Source organism: Stegodyphus dumicola, chromosome 7, assembly GCF_044657685.1.
Source record: "Stegodyphus dumicola isolate Sdum_Otavi_A_Nest chromosome 7, ASM4465768v1".
NCBI lineage: Eukaryota > Metazoa > Arthropoda > Arachnida > Araneae > Eresidae > Stegodyphus > Stegodyphus dumicola.
In genome coordinates, this window is record NC_140774.1 from 40406085 (window position 1) to 40427781 (window position 21697).

General features: G+C 33.9%; 1 protein-coding gene across 5 annotated transcripts in view; it reads left to right on the top strand.

Annotated features, from left to right (window-relative positions):
- Window positions 1–9046: 9046 nt before the first annotated feature.
- Window positions 9047–21697, top strand: part of LOC118197903 (uncharacterized) — a 39712-nt gene continuing 27061 nt past the window's right edge. Inside the window, exons 1-2 of one of the 5 annotated variants that reach the window (XM_085820108.1) lie at window positions 9047–9345; window positions 11873–11973. The gene's annotated coding sequence lies outside the window, so the exon portion shown is untranslated. Of the gene's footprint in view, window positions 9346–11872; window positions 11974–13123; window positions 13218–21697 lie in introns of those variants that run through there. The other 4 variants (XM_085820111.1, XM_035369463.2, XM_035369472.2 and 1 more) reach the window with 4 other exon arrangements.

A 21697-nucleotide genomic window follows, 5' to 3' on the forward strand; every position in this document is an offset into this window, starting at 1 on the left:
CTGCTAAGGTATCCTCGGTACTCATGATCTCTCTTAGTTTAGGGAAGTCTTGACGTATTGGCTAGAGAACAGAGGGTTTTTTTTCTCTCTATACATATATCATGTGGGAGCGTGTAATTTATAAATCCTTGTGAAATCTTTCTACGTCTTGTGTAACTTGGAAGATTCGTCTTGTGTAACTTGTAAAATTCTTCTTCTTCTCCTCGATTGGGCTGGAGTTATGGAAAAGAAATGGGATTGGAAAGAAATCAACATATTACAAAAAAAGGAACTTTTTTTTTATTTTTTTCTCTAGGGATTTACATACCATTTCATTCATGAACATTCAAGGGTTCTCTCCAAGACCAAATTTTAGAAGAGGACCACAAAGAGTACACTTGAGGATCCTCTTTCAGGTCTAGGTGAGATAAGGGTGGAGACCAATATTCTTGGGTCTCTAAAGCATCCCAACTTAGACATTTATTATTATTATTATTATTAGAAGGTTCATCCTCCTCCTCCTCCTCCTCCTCATCGTCGCACGAGTTCTCCTGGGGAGATTCTTCCGCCTCCTCTTCGTCTTCGACAGCTTTGCTCTCGGAGGGGTAACAATGTAATTTCCGGAAAACGTAACTACCCTCCATCAAATGGTATCGAAAATTTCTCACCTTGTTCTCGGCACAATGAATCATCTTTTGGAAATATTGGTGTCGCGTGCATTTCGACTTGTTCCGCCACTCGGTTTTCCCTGGGATGTAAAACTCGTAAACGGATCGCTGGCAGAGCTTGCTGAAAAATTCGGCTTTATCGTATCCATTGACGTAGATCGCCTCCACATTTTCGGTCAGTATTTTCAGGATCGTAGGAAGATGCTCGTAGGAAAAACGACCCTCGGTCCATTGCAGGCCGTGTCGGTTATTTGTAGTCTGGTTGACCACAGCTTGATTGCGGGACGATAAGTCATCGTAATGGACAGGAGGGAGAAAAATCATGGATCCGCATAAGGTTAAATCGCAAGTGATGTAGCCCAGTTCTTTCAAGATGAAACATATATCTCCCGTCTTTGGATCATAACAGTGAAAGTATTCCATGTCCAGAACAATGTAGGAATCTTTGAGAGGTTTGGCACTCAAAATGTCCATCTTCTTCAATTGAGGAAAAAAGAAAACAAAATTCTCTCTCTCGCTCGCTGTGTGTCCTGAAGGAAAAAATGGATAGCGTTCTCTCGCCGTCTCCTCTTTTATAGAGAGAGAGAGAAGGTTGCACGTGACAGGTCGTATGAATTCTGGGAAAGGTCACATTCGTATATATATTTGTTTTTTGAATAATATCGTGCGTATCTCAATACACATCCATCATAATAATAATAAAGGTCACCTTGGAAAGAAAAAGAAATAAAAAACATGGAACTCGTGCTCGACTTTGAAGGTTTCTACGATTCTCAAGGAGCCTTTATTGTGAAAGAATTGGCTTACGTCACATTGGACGGTACTTCTCGAGGGGTATTTGTTTTTAAACCCCCGTTTCCATGGCAAATGCTCACCGAGAAAGAAAAACGAACCGCTGTGTGGGCGAGTGATTATTATCACGGCTTGTCGTGGTACGAAGGAGAAATTCCGTACAGTTATTTTCCATGGGTGTTAACGATGTTGACGGAACCTTTTTCCATGATTTGGGTGCGAGGAGAAATGAAAAGGCGGTTTTTAGAGAAATGGTTGCAAAGATCCATTTATTGCATTTCGGGATCGACGCAAGAGATTCTCAAATACAATGGGATCGAACACATGAATTGTCCTAACCATACAAAAGGTTTTTTCCATTGCGCTCTACAAAAAGCGGTTCGGTATCATTATTATTTAAAGACACAGAGAAGAAATTCGCAAGGTCGATCCTGCACAATTCAATCTTGACAGAACTCATTAAAAATGACATATATCACGTTACTTCTTCAACAGCACAGTTGGTTCTGAAGCGAAACTTGGAATTTTGAAATAATAGATCAAGGAGAAATCATTCTTAAAAACAAATGGTAAAGTCTCGAATCGGCTGGGACAAAAAAAAATTTCTCAGAGCTGAGATAAAATTCTCTAATGAAAAAAAAAAAACTTTTGGTTAATTTTTATCATGTCTTAGACATGATAAAAATTAATGACCCTCCCTTTTTGTCTGGGAAGGATGTCTCACCCTTTCTAAAAATAGACCATGACTCATCCTTTCTCTAATGGCAATCATTCCATGAATGAATCACGATTTGTTTTTCAAAAGAGTGAGACAACATTCCCAGACGAAAAGGGGAAGGGGGTCGTTAATTTTTATCATGTCTAAGACATGATAAAAATTAACAAAAAGTTTTTTTTTTTTTGAGTTGTAGAATTTTTCTCAGCTCTGAAAATTTTTTTCCAGCCGACTCGAGACTTTACCATTTATATTTACGAATAGTCTTTGGATTATTTATTTATTTTCTTTTAAAAAGAAAAATTCTGAGCTAGACCTATCTATTGGCTTAACATTCTGGTCATAGAAACAGTCTACAATCTCATTTTTTTTTCGAGGCTAATGCACGAGTTCTCCAATCAAAAGGGTTACTATAAAGGGATTGGTTTGAATGCATTTATCTGCAAATGTTGTAGGATTCTGTTGTTGAGAAGGGGGTATATTATTATTATTATTATTATTATTATTATTATTATGATTGTGGCAGATTCGTTTTCTACATGGAAGTCTAATCTCCTCCGAAGACCTTTTCTGGGGATCGTCGATAGATGATTTTTCAATAGGAATCGTTTCCCTCGGATCCTCAAGAGATAGAGGGGGGGTCCTGTCTTGAGACATGGAGCGGTCTCTCCTTCTCCTCCTCCTCCTCGAGAAGTCTTGAGAAAGGGAGAGGATTTTCGGTTCCCTTATTCTCGAGGGGTCTTGAGAAATTGAGAGGTCCCTCCTCTTCGAAAGAGAGAGAAGTTTTGGTTCCCTTATCCTCGAGGGGTCTTGACAAATTGAGAGGTCCCTCCTCTTCGAAAGAGAGAGAAGTTTTGGTTCCCTTATCCTCGAGGGGTTTTGACAAATCGAGAGGTCCCTCATTTTCGAGGGGTCTTGATAAATGGAGAGGTTTTTCATCTTCGAGGGTGTTTGATAAAGGAAGAGGTCCCTCCTTCTCGAGGGGTCTTGAGAAAGGGAGAGGTTTTTCATCTTCGAGGAGGTTTGACAATGGGAGAGATCTCTCCTTCTCGAGGGGTCTCTCTTCCTCAAGGGGTCTTGAAAAAGGGAGAGGTTTTTCATCCTCGACGGGTTTTGATAAACGGAGAGGAATCTGAACAGGCTACTCCTCATCCCCATCATTATCGAGGAGGATGAGGATAGGCTTTTGGAAAGGTTTCTTCTTTTTCTTCTGAACAGGCTCCTCTTGATGCTCGGGGAGAGGGATGGGGTAGTTTTCCACCATTCTATTTTTTCTTGCTCGAGGATTTTTTCAAAAGTCGTGGCCTCCTTAAGATGAGACGAAGGAGGAGAGTCCTCGAGAAGAATATAATAGGTATTCTTCCCAGTCTTCTCGATCGAGAGAGGTTCGTGCAGACATTTGTGCAACCATTCACTAAAATGAACGAGAATCCCTTTTGTCTTCTCAAGACGATCCATAATCCTATTCATTTGCGAGACGGTTAGAAAGTGGGACGTGTAAAAATATTTGGCTCGTTTCATTAACAAAATTTGTGCCTCCAAAGGTGGAATGTCACGAGCCATCAACACGTTTTCGTCGGATAAAAATTCGTCCCGCATCTTTTGATAACTCCCCACGGTATGATAACCCGCGCATTTTGAAAAATCGGAGGCTTTCAGGTAAACGACTCCTTGGATGATATAAAAGGAAAGATCAACATATTTATATTTGAAAGGAATACACGTAGTGAGCTGGGGATGCCTCCTCATGATCCACTTGGACAAAAATACGACTTTGGGGCTCTCCCCTTTTATTTATAAAGAGAAAGAGAGTGTGACCTTCCCTTCCCTCCTCCTCCTCTCTCCCTGCTTCCTCTATCTCTGGACGTCCTTGGATTGGAAAGGGTGACATTGAAAAAAAAGAAGGTCATGGTTGGATAATTTTTTGTTTATTAAATTATTACTTTCACTTCCTCATTCTCACACACATTCATCTTTTAAGAAAAGAAAAAGAGGTCATGGAGATAAGATTTCTTGGAAAGAAGAGAGAGAGAGAAACAAAAAAAAACAAATAAAACGGACGTCATAGAGCCTCTACGTGTGTCTGTGTGTGTCTATATATATAAAAAGGCGAGAGTACTGGGCGAAATCATTTCTTTTCCATTGGGAGCCATGTCGCTATTAGACGTTTTTCCAACTCAACGGATTTCGAACGGGGAGGATTTGAAGACGCTAAAGCAAATCTCCAACTTGAAAATTTTTTGGCGTGTCATTGTGCGACATTTATTCCGCATTTACCACCTCATCAAGCGATCGTTTCTTTCAACCAAGATGTCGAATCCTCCAACCTGCTCGTTCAGAATATATACAGAAATTTATTCGAATCGCAACAAACGAAAGAGGAATCTCCCTTCTCTTGGAATCGGATGGATCGAGCTTTAAGACGGCCCATTCAAACAGACCGGCGATATACGGATCCGCGCACGAGTTTTCAGTGGAAGAATATTTTTCTCACGAAACGATATTTTACGTTTGGAGTGAGAACGACGGCTGAGGACGAAGTTCATATTGTTCAGACCACAGCCGCTCCTCTCGCCTATTACGAATCATCGTCCCCCAATCTGAAGGAAAGAAGTCTTAAAGTCAGCGACAGGATGAAATATAAGAAATATATTCTAAGACCTTTTCAAAACTATGTCGTTCCCCCGAAAACGCAATATCTCATCGTCACAACCCAGAACAGTCTCTTTCTCGTCGATCGGTGCTCGTACTCGCTTTGGAAACAATTGAAAAAGGAGATTTCTTTCCAATCGCCGATGATGTTTCAAGAAAAAGAAGAAGAGAACCCTCCGCCACCTTTACCCATCCCTTCCTTAGATGATAAGAGGAGCTGGACCAAACCGTTATTTCCCGAAACAAAATCGACCCGGCAACGGAATGAAATTGAAGTCATCACGATTGAAGATGAGGAGGAAGAAAAAAAATTACCTCTTAAAAAACGGTCGACTTACCGGAACCTACCTGGCGTGCAAGATCCGCTTCAGAACCCAGAAGCTTCTTCTTCTTCCCCGACTTGTTCAAACAGGCAACCTCTTTCGGACTCCTCACAGACAGAACCTCTTCCAGTATCCTCTTCTTCTTCTTCTTCTTCTTCTCCTCCAACCTGTCCCGACATCGTAGAGGTAGAATGTCAGACGGGTGCACAAGTTCCAACGGGTCCAGAAATCATGGAGGCAGAATCACAGCCGGGTTCACAAGTTCCAACGGGTCCAGAAATCATGGAGGTAGAATTTCAGCCGGGTAAACAAGTTCCAACGGGTCCAGAAATCATGGAGGTAGAATCGCAGCCGGGTCCAGACATCCTAGATCCCTCCACTCATCCCAAAGAGACTCCAAGTGTTTCAAGACAGCCTTGTGAGGATCCAGCCCTTCCCGTATGGAATGATTACATGGACTTACAAAATTTGGTGCAACAGGAAGGAGAAGAAAATAATCATACGGATGGGTGGGTATGTTTAGATCATTTAACCTCGAATGAAATTGAACTGTTATGGAATTGCATTTCTGAAATCACATCGGAAATGGGATAAAAACCAAAACAAAAAAAAACAATTTTTTTAATAACAAATTGGAGGAGGGTCATGATGTCAATTAAAAAAAAATATTATATAGAGTCCAATCTTGGTGGTTCACTTCAGTTTTCCAGCATGAGGTGATCCACGTTTCCCGAAATATGGATCCCATTCCAAGAGCGATTGTGTAGAGCCTTCACTTCAGTTCTTTTTTTTTTTTCTACCAAGAGGAGAGGGTCCCCAAAGGGCTACCCATGTCCAAAGAGAGAAAGTGTAGAGCGTTCATTTCAGTTTTTTTTTCCAAGTTTAGGGGAGGGAGGTCTCAAAATGACACCCCCCATTTTCAAAGAGAGATAGTGTAGAGCGTTCATTTCTGTTTTTTTCCAAAGTTAGGGAGTTTTCAAATGACTACCCATTTCAGAGAAAGAGAGAAAGAGAGAGAGAGAGAGAGAGAAGGTGTAGAGCGTTCATTTCAGTTTTCCAAGGTTAGGATGGTGGTGGAGAATCCTCCAAAATGGCTACTCATGTCAAAGAGAGAGAGAGAGAGAGAAAATGCGTAGAGCGTTCATTTCAGTTTTCCAACATTAGAAGGTTCCAAAATACCTTCTGAATTCAAAGAGAGATCGTGTAGAGCGTTCATTTCCAGTTCTCCAAGATCAGAAGAAGAGGGTCCGCTTTTCCCAAAATGGCTTTCCGTATTCAGAGACAGCGAAGTGCAGACTTCAGTTTTCTCCCTCCCCAAGAATAGAGGGTTCCAAAATGGCTTCCCATTTCAAAGAGAGAGGGAGAGGCGTTCATTTCCATTCTCCAAGATAGGGTCGTCTGCTTTTTCCCAAAATGGCTTCCCAATTCAAAGAGAGAGAGAGAGTGAAAGGGTGTGTAGAGCGGTCATGTTCATTCTCCAAGATAGGGTCGTCAGCGTTTTCTCAAAATGGCATCTCCCCATTCAAAAAGAGATCGTAACCAATTTTTTCCAGTTTTTTCCAAGATGGGGGGGGGAAGAAGAAAACCTAGGATGGAATAACACGACACACAGAGAGAAAGAGAAAAAAAACGCCATCTTGTCATTTTCTGATAGGGTACCGATGTTCGAATACTTTTATGACCGACTGTACAGTTTATGAGAAATTATGTGCATGATAAAATATGCAATAAAGTAAAAATAAAGAGAGAATTTATAGATGATATATGATAAAGAGATGCAGATATATTTTTACATAAGGATTTCTATTTGCACTGCACATTTTTAAACTAAATTAAAAACAATAATAATAATGAATAAAATAAGAAATGAAAACAATAATAATAGGTAAAATAAGAATATAATGATTCATGATTAAATATAAGAAACACGTTTCAAAATGAGAAAAGGTAACTGTATTATACCGTCTACGGGTGAGGTTCGAACATGCCACCTTTCCATTCCTCCGCCACCAAAGCAGCTCGCTGACCACTCAGCTATCTGTGAAAGCAGTGTTTGTGAAAAATAATGTAGTAAGTAGAAGTCGCTGCAAAGGTAATTTAATTAAACTTCAATAAATGATTGCTGTATGACACAAGTTGTAACTTTCCTCCAAAATTTCGTAATTGTATTTTATTGAATACTCTTTCACAGTCAAATGCTTTATTTTAGAAGTTATTATATTGCTGAAGTTAGTTTTTGTATTTAATATTGGGATATTTACAGAGCTTTTTATTACACATGATATAGCCAATATTTATAATAATTAAGGAGAATTTTGTAAGGCAGAAACTTTGATTTCGTAGAAACTGTAATTTATTTAGGTTCCTATTACTTACGGTGTTATAAATAGGTGAAGCATATGGATATACTGGTCGGATCATTGCTTTATAAGTATACAGTTTTCCCCTTTAATGAGAATTTTTAAATGTATACTAATATGTACGGTTTGAGAAATCTGAAGATGGCGTGAACAATGCTGATTATTTTATTGCTGTATACAGTTATATTTCTAAGCAAAAATTCATCTCTGTGTGGCTCTGACGGCATATTGAAACGGGTAAAGCAAGAAGGTTTTCTGGTTATGACACGTGATAAGAACTCTGTCGGCTATTGGCTATACGCGCGCGTCGCGGGCGAAAAAGCTGAACAGGAGCGTACTCAGTTTTACGTCTTCTGCGTCCTGCGAATTTACGCCGGTGTCAAAAAAGTTACAACTACGTCGGGAGCGTCCTCGTGTGGACGGGCCTTAAGATGGAGATGAAATCGTTAAAACAGGTTTTTCTACGTACTTTCTTTCAAGATGATGAGGAAGCTGAATGAATCCCCCGAGTCGCTTTTTCAAATTCCTTTCCTTTCTAATTCTTTTGTTGTTTCTACGTTCTCATTCTTTGCTAGTTTTGAATTTTTTTCTTTCTAGGAGAGTTAGCTAAAGCTAACCTAACTAGTTTTAAGGGTTTTTTGGGGGAGGGGGAGAAATCGGGATTTTTTATCTTTACATGGACCATGTTCAGAATTAATGTTACTATTTGCGGTATCTCCTATTAAAACTCTAAAGGATTTTTCAAGGCATTCTTGTTCGGTGCCCGGTATTGAATACAGAGGCAAGTTCAGATGTTTGGCAAGATTGGCTAAAGAGCAAAAGATTGTCTCTGTTCCTTTCTCCACTTGCTTCAGCTTTAAGCTGGCTATAGGTGATCTGCCCTTGACTCAGGATAGAGTTATCTCCATTTCTGCAAATCTGTTCTTTAGAGATTAAAGTTGTTTAATCTCTAAGACACGGCTTTCAAATGTAATTGTGCAGAATGTAGTAGCATCGGCTGAGCTTGTCTCCATCATCGTGGAGTGCGCTGAGGGGCCGGCATCTCTGATGGTAGTATTACGAGAAGTGAGGAACTCATAATAGCCAGTGTTATCTCCTCGAAGGTCACAAGTTGAATCCGCTGGCTCACGAAGCTCCTGAAAAACACATTCATAGTGGTTCGGCGTCCTCCATGTCTTTTTTCGATTCTAAAAAAGACTCAATTTCTTTTACAAATGCCATTTTTATCTATAGTCCAGTTTATTCCTGTGTTTTCTCACATTTCATCTTAATGATTTATTACGAGATGTAGTGTGAAATAACAGTTTATCTAACCTAATAACTATTCTAAATTATAAAAAAAAATTACAGAGTTTATCAAAACTTGTTTATGGTATCGAAGAATTTTGTAAGTAGTTATTTTTTTAATTTTTCGTTTTTAGTTGAATAATAATTATTTTTTTTTAATTTATAATTAACTGAATAAATTTTAAAAAAACAGAAATAAGATTGCTTGATAAAGTCACGAAAATAAATAAGTAAATAAAAAACATATCTGCTTTATCTCACTTATCATATTGCGTTCTAAGAGGAGCGTTTGCGTGTTCGTTGTGCAATCAAATGTATTCGGGCGAAGTAGTGTGTTTGTGTGTAGTGTATTGCTACCTAAGTGAAAAAAAATTATTTACGATGTAGTGTTCACGCAGGCTGTTCTAAATGAACAGAGTTAAAATGATCCATCAATTTTAATTTAAAGATAAACTGCGTGATCTCCTGTTGAATTATTGTTTTCTTATCAGTTGGTATAAGTAGAAACTAACATCTACTTGCTCCGTTTCCGATGGCTTGGCAATATATTTTGTTATAAGCGGTAAAATGTAATTGATATTTATGGCTTTCGAAAAATCGAATTAATGTGTATTTTTATAAATGTAGTAATTATTATGATTTAGGATTTCTAAAAAATATTTTTTATTAATAGATTAACCTTTCCAATGACATTTACAAAACTTGTAATTCTTTCTTATTTTTATTGATAAATGTTTTTAGTAGTAGAGGTTTTCTATTTATTTAATTTTTTTATAATTAAAAAAAAAGTTTGTTCTATCCGATTTTTTCAATAATTAACATTTCTTGGTTTATTTGTTATATTTCAACCTTTCGTTTGCAGCAGCTTTTTATTTGCTCTTTGAAGGCTGATTTTATCATTTGTGATTTTCTTAAAATTTACATTTGGATCAATTTTTTAATAGGTGATGGATTTTCATGAATTTGTTAATTCATTAGTATGATCTAATTCATTTAATTCTCTGTTTACAGTAGCATTTAACTGAGTTATAAGGTTGTTATTATTCATTTTGAATAGTAATAATTGTTATCTTTTTTTTCCCTCTCTGAATGTTAAAACTATGTAAAACTTGGAAAGCAATCTCATGCACCTGTTTTTAAATGTATGGAATTTTTTTAAGAATCAGTGCCAGACTGAAATGAAGTTTTACTTGTTTTAAGGTTTGAATTGACATGCATTGTTTAATCAAATTCAGAGCACAGTGGTAAGGGTAGTCTCTATCATTAACTAATACCATATGTATTATTAATTGTTACTAATAATAAATGCATGAAAGCAATAAAACTCATTCTGTATTAATATTAGGTTTTTGACGCTTGATTTTATTTTATTTTTGAATGACAATATAATTTAGTTTAAAATTTGAAAAATTTTGTTATTTTAAGTGAAAAAAATGGGAATGTACTTTTTAAATAGAAGAAAATTTGTATGAATATGAAGGTAATATTTTTTACTTTATTCATTGTTTCTTTCATATGTCATAACAGATGCTTTTATGAAAGTAATTCAATTAATCATAATTCATTGTAGAATTATATGGTATGTTTTTTATTTTTGTGTTAATTTTGCAATTTTTTTATCTTGTGATATATTTACTGTAAGAGAAATTCCAAAAATAAAAATTTTTTATGCTTGATCTCTATGCTAACTTCAGGGGCGTAGCTAGAGGGGGCAAGGGGGACATCTGTCCCGGGGTGCAGAATCCAAAGGGCGCCAAACTGATGTTACAACATTTTAGAATTAAATGTTTTCCATCCTTGGCAAGCAGTAGGGGGCGCGAAATTTTCAGTTGTCCCTGGGCGCTGAAAACCCTAGCTATGACTCTGGCTAGCTTCATATGTCATTTTTTTCTTTATTCATTTAAAGTAGTTTATGATATTAGAGCCTTTAAAGAAGTAAGAATTTTTCATTAGAGTCTGTTGAAAGCATTCAAAAGCAGTCCAGTTTATAGCAGTTAATGGCCATCATGACTTTCTTGGAGGTTGTAAAATTAATCAATTCTTTTTATTGCAAAATTTTTAAATAATTAAACAGACTTTGTTCAAAATATTTTGTTAAAGGAACTATATATTTCTTAATTTATATTATGAAAGCATATAAGATTATGGTGGTTATAAATTAAAAAAGAGCAATTAATATACTCAGTTAATTTTAGGAATCTCCATGCCTGAAAGAATTCTTTGCCCTACGTCAAGTGAGAAAAAAATCTTAAGCCCACTATATATAGTTAGCTTGGGATGTGTATGCCCCAGCCTCTGAGATGAGGTTAAGCAATCTTGGAATCGTAAAAGTGAACCAACAACCTGTGTTCGGTGTAGATTTTTAACATACACAGGTTGTTGCTGCACTTTTATGATTTATTTGAAGCGTGTTTCTCTTCTGTCTTTAAATCTCGGAATATTTGAGTTGTATATATTATTGTATTAACGGAATTATATTATTATTTATTAAAAGGAGAAAAATAATTTTTTATAGAGTTTAATAGGAACAAGAAATTTAATAATTACTGGTATTCATGTAGTATGCAATCTACTGCTTTAGTAATTTATTTCATTGATGGCACTACTGAAAAATTGTTTTTAAATATGGAAGTAAATATGAAAACATAAATGAAAAAATTCCATTAATTAATTTAATAACGCATTATAAATTTCTAATCCTACGAAATTTGAAGGTCGAAGTGTTTATGAGGAGCAAGTTGTCAAATGAGCAAGTCACCAAATGTGGCAATATGTTTCCTGCGCTGGTTTTTGGTGCGATTGTGTGTTGTATGGCAACCCTGCTGACGTTGAAAAATCTTTCGCTGGACCTCATTGGTTCGTGTTTGTGTCTGAGAAGATGGGGGAGGGGGGAAATATAAAATGGTGGAAGTTGTTGAATTGAAGTTCGGCAAAAGGAAATATTGTGACCATCCTGTTGAGGGGCACTGGGTGTTTGGAGGAGTGGAAAGAGGGTCTGGGAGATTATTTTTAGTGGCTGTGCATGATAGAAGTAGAGATTTGTGATTATTTGTGAGTTTATTTATTTGTGAACCATAGTATGAATTTTCTGGATAGTGTGTCTGGCTGCCATATAAATACGATAGTGACTACGAGGCGACATGTTAAAGGCGGTATGAAATTGGTATTTCTGCTGTTCGAAAAAGCATTAATTCATGGTAAGTGCATTTTATTTTATTCTTGTTCTTATTTTGTAGAATGTTATGTTCATTGCTTTTTTAGTATGAATTTCTGTCGTTATTGTTGCTTTTTGAATTGTTTGAAATGTATTTTAGTTTATTTTGTTGATTAATGCCTAGTGTCTAGATTGTGCAATTCATACATGTTTTTTAAAGTTGAAACAGAACACTGTGTACATGGTATTCTTTGAAATTTATTGTTGTTATGTTAATTTATTAAAGCAAGGTGTGAGTAGTTCGTAGATTCATTCGTTGCCTAGGTTGTGCCATTCGTAGATGTTTTTTTAAGTTAAAACATATCGCTGTGTACATGGATTCTTGTCAAATATTTTTAGTTAGAAACTTTACGTTTTTGCTATCTCAATTTTTTGTTTTTGTTTTGGATTTTTAGCTTAAATTGTGTGTTCTAAACGTGGTGTTTGCATGTGCGAAATCCACGTTATTGGAGACATTTTAGGCTTAAAGTTCGAAATGAAGACAAAAAAATTTAGATAGTAATATGGTAGCGTGGAGTTTCTCGGCAAAAATGTTTGGCGAGAAATTTGGCGACTTGAGGGTGCATATCAGAGTAATTCCGAAAGCAATCTTAAGTTCAAAAATGGGGATTGAAAGTATAAAAGTAATATATTAAATATTATTCGTAATATATAATACATTGATGTTGTTCATTCCCTGTGCAGAGATTTTTTTCCCCACTGTTTCCACTTAAAAATGGATAAAATATCGGAGATAGCGCAAATACATCTTTGTGCACATTAACCCTTTTGAAACGATGTGCCTCTATTTATGACACTCCCTCAGGATAGATGGAAGTCGAAAGTAATTGTCCCACAGGACAGGGGTTTGGCATCGCTAAGCCTAACTTTAGGGGGAAAATCACAAATAATTAAAAAAGAAATTTGAAAGTTATTTATTTATTAAATATGTTCTTAGCACTAAAAAAATTAAATCAGTACAACAGCAATATCACAAAATAATTTAAGAAGAGCATATCTTTAGAATTCCCGATACACAGTCTCGCATGCTAGAGGTAAAGTAATTTTTTTTTAATAATTTAAGAAGAGCATATCTTTAGAATTCCCGATACACAGTCTCGCATGCTAGAGGTAAAGTAATTTTTTTTTAATAATTTAAGAAGAGGGTATCTGAATTAAGAAGAATATCATATGAATTAAGAAGAGCATATCTGAAGAATTCCCGATACACAGTCTCGCATGCTAGAGGTAAAGTAACTTTTTTTCCTTACAATGTTGCCATTTCTAGCTTTGAAATCGTTGAGTTTCTTAATCAAAAACTCATAAATAGTTAGAGTATATTTAAGGGTGCTCCTTGGATTATCGCTAAATTATTGTTTCATTCATCGCCAAGTTGTTGTTTCATATATGGCAACCTGAGTAGTTGAATGTTATGAAAATCCTATTATCATGTAATTGGTTACGTGATTGCGGTGGATTTGAATGATGGGAAAAGATTTGTAAAGGCTTGTTTGTGGATGTTGGCTAGGAAGTACATTGTTATTTTGTGGTTTACATGGTAAAATGGTTGCATGTGGTAAGATTAATTTGAAGTTTCTGTATGATTTGGATTAAAAAGGAAAAAAGAATTAATCGATTGGTGTATAAATGGAGGTTTACATAGTAGCCATTATAAGTGTCCTGTTTGTACGAAGGAAATGCGAATGGTCAAATGTCGGAGGATACCGGCACTATAGAGGATATTTTTTACTTTTATTTTTGTAAATTTATGTAGCGACGCCAATATAAAAATTCTAGTTCGAATAATTTCAGGAAGTTTTTGGATGCTATTAAGGAATTTTGTTTGACTGAAGACACAGAAATTTCTAAATAAGGTAAGAGGGTATTTTTTTTTGAAGTGAAAATAGGTTGATCTGTATATGGATACCGAGTTTGTGCAGTTCTTTGACTTTTTACTTTGTCCCAAAAATCACCGCTACACAATACCAAAATAATAAGTCAAAGAATCGCATAACTCAGCGACCATGTACCACCAAAAATTGCCAATTTTCACCAAGCAGCACTTGTAAATATATTTTTATCCATAAATGCTTTCAAAATATGAAATAGACAATAAAACAAATTCTGAGTTTGGGCTTCCAGATGCCCATATTCGGGTGGAGGCATACGTTATTCAAAGTTTGATGGCTCTAGGTACCGCAGTTTTATCACAATACAAGAAAAATACATACGTTTGAAAATTTGTTGTGAAATTTGAAATTTTGAAAAGTGAAATGCTGTTCATAGTGAAACACCATAAAATGCCAAAACAAAATTAATAGCCCTCCTAGGCCACCGTCCTTTGAGCTAAAAATTGTTTTAAGTCCTAATGTCAAACTTTTTGGTATTATTTTAGATTATTACTTAAGCTTACATGTACTTTAAATATAGCATTTAATAATCTTTTTCCTTTACTTTACTTGAAAATATATTAAAAAAAAATTGCTTAATTTGAAAAATAATTTTAAGCACCTTTCAGATTATTCCAAACTTTTAACTGACAAAATACATGAATGAACTTTAAAAAAGTGCAAAAAAGACTGTTTATAGGAAGAAGTAACAGAATCTTTCACAGGAAGTGGAAGGTGAGCTTACTGTCTTACAAAATATCTATATCAGAATCATTAAAATATTGTTCTCTAACTTCTATAGAAAATAAATCATCACTCTCATCAGTGGCACTAATTGGCTCATTTACCATACTAATATATATGTTCTTTCTTTGATAACTTATGCTTGGTTCCCATAATAAATCGAAGTCTAGGCTTTCCAAAATAAAAAAAGAAGTATGCAAAATGTAAGCGATAAAAGCAATACAAAACATAACAGAACCTCACATGGTAACCCTAAGAGATCCTACATAGTAACAAAAAAAAAAAAAAATTAAAAAAGGATTTGAAGGGATATCAGAAATGTGAATGATTATATCATGTGACCAGTTAAGAGACCAGCTATGTTTGTTTCTTTCCTTCCCTGCAGCAGCTGACACCAGAGTTGGGTAGAAAAGGATCAAACTGAAGGTCAGGATCTTAAAAATGTGTTCACTTCAAAAGTAATGGACACAGGACGTCTTCTAGTTATCTTTAAAAAATGTGTATGTGCATCACCGATCCCATGAGCACAATCTCCAGTGGTGCGTGGATGGGATGCCCAGCTGTCAAAGACTATTATAGGGAATGCAGATATGGGATGCTCATACAGAAAATGTTAAACATTATCCAGTGCAAAGTCTGGACTCTTAGGGATTTCAGCGATTCCAGATTTGGGTTTTTCCGTATATTAGATTATCAAATTAAATCTAGTAGGATGACATGTAGAAGTAATAAGATTAAAATGTAAAATATTGTTTTATGAAATAAGGAAGCATTTATGACCTTAAAGAAATCAAAATTTACACACACATGCAAAAAAAAAAAAAAAAAAAAAAAGGCTCAATATTTATTTGTTTTATTAAACATTTCTTTCAATATAAGTTGTTTAATTTGCTTTATTTTTGTGCCTTTCCTAAATTTTAAAGATTTTGCCATCCTTTAATTTTGTTGCTAAATTCTAAAAATTTTGCCTGCCTTAAATTCTGCCGCCCAATGTGGCTGCATCAGTTGTGGCACTGTTCGTGGGCTTAACTGAATAACAGATCAGTTATTCCCACCAATTTAAACAAATTAATATTTTCATGTAAGAGTAAAATCTGTTTTTGCATATGGATAGAAATTTCTGTTGAATTTCTCATCAACTTACTCTAAACTTTGGGAATGGAATTAACTGAAGTCTGTAATCATCGCAAATTGTAAAGTCAACTTTAAGAATTACCTTACTCTTTGGTATTCATTTACTGGTATCAAAAATAAATTTTAAAAAATTGCTTAGAGACATTACTGTGTGAGTTGTTTCTTAAGCTGCAGTGTGTTAATAGTCATTTGGTGTTGGAGGCAAAAATTGGTAAATAGTAATTCACAGGTTGGCATCAATGCTAAAGTGTGGAGCTAAGAATCAGGACTCTTCACATGTTTTATTTTAGAGGAATATGCACAGGTGGAAAGTGAAAACAAACAAACAAAAATAATGATGCTGATCCGAAGGTTCAGATATTGGATTTCCAGATTTGGAATGCCCGAATTTCAGACTTGGTAGTGTACATATTTTATAATGTGTATTTTTGTTTTCTAATGTACACAGTGATCTGTTTTAACCTTGAAAAAAGTCATAATTGCACAGACTTGGCATTGTGCTTACTAAGTGGTACAATATTCTATGCATTATTGTGTTTATCCCCATGCACACAGCATTTTGTTTTCACTTTAAAAAAAAATCAGCAAGGCATAGTGCACATAAAATATTGCAGATTATATGATACATTTTTAGTGTTTTAGTATAGCACAATTGCATTATTTCTGGTTTATTAAAAAAGTCTAAATAATTTTTAAAAAAATCTGAAAGGTTTCAGATTTTGTTAGTAGCTTTATTATTAAGCATTTTTTTTTTCACATTTATGCTGCATACGAATTTCTAATGCAGTGTTAAGATACATTTTAATATTTTTTTTTAATCTTTTCTCAATTTATCATATCAGTATTCAGTTTGGTAAAAGTACATTTACGGGTACCCCTTGGCAAAAATTGGCTATTTTTGGCGGTACGTGGATACCGAGTTTGTGCAATTCTTTGACTTATTATTTTGACTTTATCCATGTAAACGTCAACCTATTTTCACTTTTAAAAGAAATCAGAGAATTTCATAAACTTGGCATTGTGCGCTCGCTTGACTTTATCCATGTACACATCGATATATTTTCACTTAGTCAAAGGCGCACCTAATTCTGGGTAAAAATATATTTACAGAACATTCAACTGCTCAGGTTAGCATAAATGAAACAACAACTTCGCTATAATACAAGGGTAACCTTCAGTCTACTCTAAGCATCAGTTTCCTTATTAAGATAGCTAACAAGAAAATTTTTGTCTTTTTGTTATTAACTTTTTATGTGTTAACATTTTTTTATTGAACATCACGTTTATCGCACTTACATCACATAAAATTCAAGGGACTTAATGTACTAATGCAACCACCTTGCTCAATCTGGCGATTTTTTACAACCGAAAAGATCAAAATTGCTTATCGAGGGCAAGTTATCAATTTTGGTGAATTTAAAAAAAATTTCCAACACTATCAATATTTATCGTAAATCAGCAGCCATTATTAGCAAACCAAAAGAAAACAAACTCTGAAAATTAAAATACAAATTTAATTACTAAATAGAAAATATACAATAAATTTAAAAAAAAACTTAAATTTTCTCTGAAATTTCCTAAATTTCAGCGCCGTTCTTCACCCATGTACAAATCGATTTGTTTTTTCTAAAAGAGAAATAATCAGTGAATTGAACAAACTTGGTATTAAGTATCTATCAAATGCATCTTATCATTATTCTCTGTAATGATTTTGTTGTTAAGTACTGTATTCCTCCAGATATTGTAATGCTGTGCTTTCGTTGTTGGGAATTTCCACAAGCAATATTTTAAAATTGAGTTAAAGGTGTAAAATATCACGGTTTGTCTATGAAATCTGTTAGAACTTGGAATGCAACAAAAAGGATGCATACGAAAATGACGATACTGTTTGACTGAAAGATTTATGAGCATGATTGCCCAAAGAATATTCATGCTTTTAATCCAGGGTTTGGCACATTCTGAAAAATCTCGTAACTTACATCAGGGTGGTTGCAATAATGCATAAGTACCAAATTCAGTTCAAAAGAAAAATCTCAAAATATTTAAAAATAACATATCTTTGGAATTTTTGATAAGCAGTCTCATGTGCTGGAGATAAAAAATGTTTTATTTTGTACAGTGTTACCACTGCTCGCTTTCAAATTGTTAAATTTGAAATTCATTAAAGTGTTACAAAATATGAAATAAATAATGAAATTTAAAATTCAAAATTCTTTCCTCTAGATGCACATGTTCAGGTAGAGGACTATGTTTTTCAAAATTTGATGGCTCTAGATTCATTTTTTTTAAACCATGCGAGGAACATATTTACATATATGCAGATTCTTCATTATTTAATTTCTTTAAAAATAATGAGTTAATAATATTCAGTGACAACAATTTAAAAAGTGATATGCCAATTATAGTGAACTGACACAAAATCCCATTTTGACACTTATAGTCCCTTTTGAACTAAAAATAAAGTTCCAAAGTAAAATCATTATAAAACAACAAAGAGGTAGGTTTATGATTAAATCATGGGTTCTCAACCGGTGGTACACAAGAGAAAAATAGGTGGTAAATAAAGAACAAGGTTCATACGGTCCTTGATAAGAGGCCTTAAATTTTTTGGAATCAATTTTTGGTCCTTAATTTTGGCCAAAATCAGCAGAAGGTCCTTAATTTTAATCATCTGAAATTTCTGTCTGTTTTTACGACTGCCATTTTTAGTGTTAATTAGTATTTTGGAGGAATATTTTTGGCGATTCACTGATATATATGGTTATTTTTTGAATGGGTTATGTTTCTATTTCTAATATAAATAATGGTATACTTGAGTTTCTAAGCAAGAAGTGAAACATGCATTTCGAAATTATTTTTTTCTAATAAAGAGCTCTTAAACAACTTTTCGCTTTTGGGGATGTGAATTCTTTTATTAAACAGTTCTAAATTTCGTGACTTATCAACATTTTGGGAATTTTAAGATTAGTTTCTATAGAAAATTTTTAATTCTGAGATCTGAGAATTTTTCGATGATTGTTTTTAAAACATCATAACATTGATAAAGTTCATTAAAATAATGGTAATATGTATATTGAAATTATATTTAAAAATATTAAAAAAAAAAAACATTTTTATTTTTCACTGTCATTCGAGAAATATGTGACAAAATGAAAAATGTCTCCATGGTATCAACACATAATGGATGTATTTTACAGAAAGTTTGCGAGGAATTTCTTACTTTTTGGAGAATGCCTGGAAGAAGAATGAAAACATGATATTTGAATGTTTTACTCCTGATATTAGAGTCATTTTCTTAAGATGTTTATTTTTCCTACTATTCGCTAGACACAAGCATGGAAAATATAAAAAATGTTTCTAATCTTATCACTTGGGCAGGCATTATAGAAAGTAATTTTTTTATTAATAAGGAAATTGAAAGCTTGCAATTTAAAATATTCATCTAATATGTCATAATGCATCATACACAGAGGCATTTTCCCTTTTGATGCAGTCAATATGGATTCTAAATTCTGCTGCCTAGTGCCTTTCTAAATTCTGCTTCCAATGTCTGCTCTAAATTCTAAAAGTTTTGCCATTTCTAGATTTTGTTGTTCGGTATGTCACTAAATTCTAAAAATTCTACCGTGCCAGATCTGAACCATCCTTTATCATATATATTTCATATTTCTCCTAAATGTTCATATTACTAAAGAAATAAGATTAGCTACTTTTTCTATACATTCTAAATGTGTTTAGTGTTTTTTAGAATAATAGAAATCCTTAATTAAATCCCAAAATTCTTAAATGAAAAGGAAACATGTTGAAGAAAGAATAAAGAAAATTATTCTTCAAAGATATGTGTAGTTACTATTTTGTAAATTACCCATTTATGATTTTAGCCTTTACAATGATTTTCTATTTCTATATCCTCATATGATAGTTACTGAGCCAGATTAAATTAAAATTAAATTTTATTATCTTTTACCACTAGTCCACATTTTTAATTTAAATTTGACTATTCTTGTTTAATTACGTCACCATGAGCTGTAATTGATTTTGTTAACATCAGAACATGCCTTTATGTTCTAAGTTCTTTTTAAATAAGAGGCTTACTTAAACCTTTGTCTGATATTATAGTTATTTTCAGACATAGCGATAATTTGCTCCACATCTGTCAGAGGTTTGGGACTATTTAACTTTTACCAGATCAAGTAAATCTCATAGGTGCATTGTGGAAAGTTTGACAACTTAGGAGATAAAGCATGCAGGAACTAGCAAGAGCATTGGTTTGCATATGTTTGCATATTGAGATAAATGTCTAATTATTAGAAAAGATGCTTAAAGAGAAGGAAATCGATAAAAACTAGCCAAAATGCTTTAAATTAAAATCACAGATAAATATTTTGTTGAGTGTTCTTGTTACAAAGCATTTATGTTTTGTAGCTTTTAATGTGTAATTGTACTAATATCGTTTAAGAATCAATGTCATAAATTACATGCATTTTAAACTGTTAAATTTTATTAGATTTTGGTTTTAATAGAGCTTTTTAATAAATATTGTTAAAAAATAAAATTTAATAGTGGCCATGTAAATCCATAATGACTAAGGTTACCTAATTTAATTATTTATAGCTAACTGCTTACCCTTAAAAATTATCTCTACATATTAAAGTGAGTTATTGCCTTTCATTAATAGTCACAAGATAAAACACAAAAATGTAAAAGTTCAAGTAAAACTTGTTCTTTGCATCTAGTGAGACTTAAAATGATACAAAACAACTTATCACCTCTGGTGCTTTAATTTCTTATTGGAACCTTAAAGTATATTAACTGGGTTACAACCCTTGGAACTCTGCACAGAGCCATGACACTAACTGCATTAAACAGATCCTGAGTAACTTTCAACACTTGCCAACCATGCCCCTACATCATGCCTTTCAGGTTTGTTCTAATCAGCAGGTCCCTCTTTAGACAAGCAGCAGCAGTTACAGCATTCAGTAATGCTGATTATGATCGTACTTTTCATTTTAACCTACGCTGTTTTACATAAAATCTACCTGCTATTTACTAAACCTTTAGACTGACCAAGTATGTGACAAAATGAGACATAAAAAAATTAGCATAAAAATCTAACTATTAGTAAAATGTAAATTTCACTTATCTTCTTTCAAATATGTCCAACTATTATAAGTGTAAAATATTTAATGCTACTTGATAAATTGCATAAAGTTTATTTTATTCTCAAGCTTATTACAGTCAAAAGTCGTTAATCCGGACTCGTCGGGACTTCGGCGATTCCGGATTATCGATTTTTCCGGATTATAGATCATCAGTTTAAATCTGGTAAGATGGCATGCAGAAATTCTAAAATTAAAAATATGAAACCGTAATTTATGAAATAAAGAACAATTATAATCTAAAGGGTATCAAAATTTACAAAAAAAAAAAAAACTTAATATTTTTTTGTTTACTTTATTAAACATTTCTTTCAATGTAAGTTGTTTAAGTTGCTTCGTTTTATGTGATAATACTTTCTCTTTAATTCTATAAACAGACATGATTTCTTGTTCAGTTACAAAGTTCCGCTGTTCAAGTCCTGTTAATTGCTGTGCCGAGAATACCGACTAACTTGTCAATCGAAATTTTTTTGTTTTCACTAACCTCTCTGTCACCTTCTTCATGTCTTTATCCATTTTTTGCAGCAATTCCACTTTTTGTTTGATGGACATCGAAACATACTTTCTTTTTGTACGATCCTTTGGGGAGCTCCAGAATCGGAAATTCTATTTGACATAATCGAAAGTTCAAGTTTACATTTATAAAATTGCTCTTACAGTCTGCAAAAAATAATAAGCCAGATCCAATTCAAAGATTAAAGAACAACGCAATCATCAACATTAATTGAAATAGATAATTAGATGATTTTAGCTTATATCGTCCGTTATACATAAAGCATGCACGCGAAAATGTTTTCTGCAC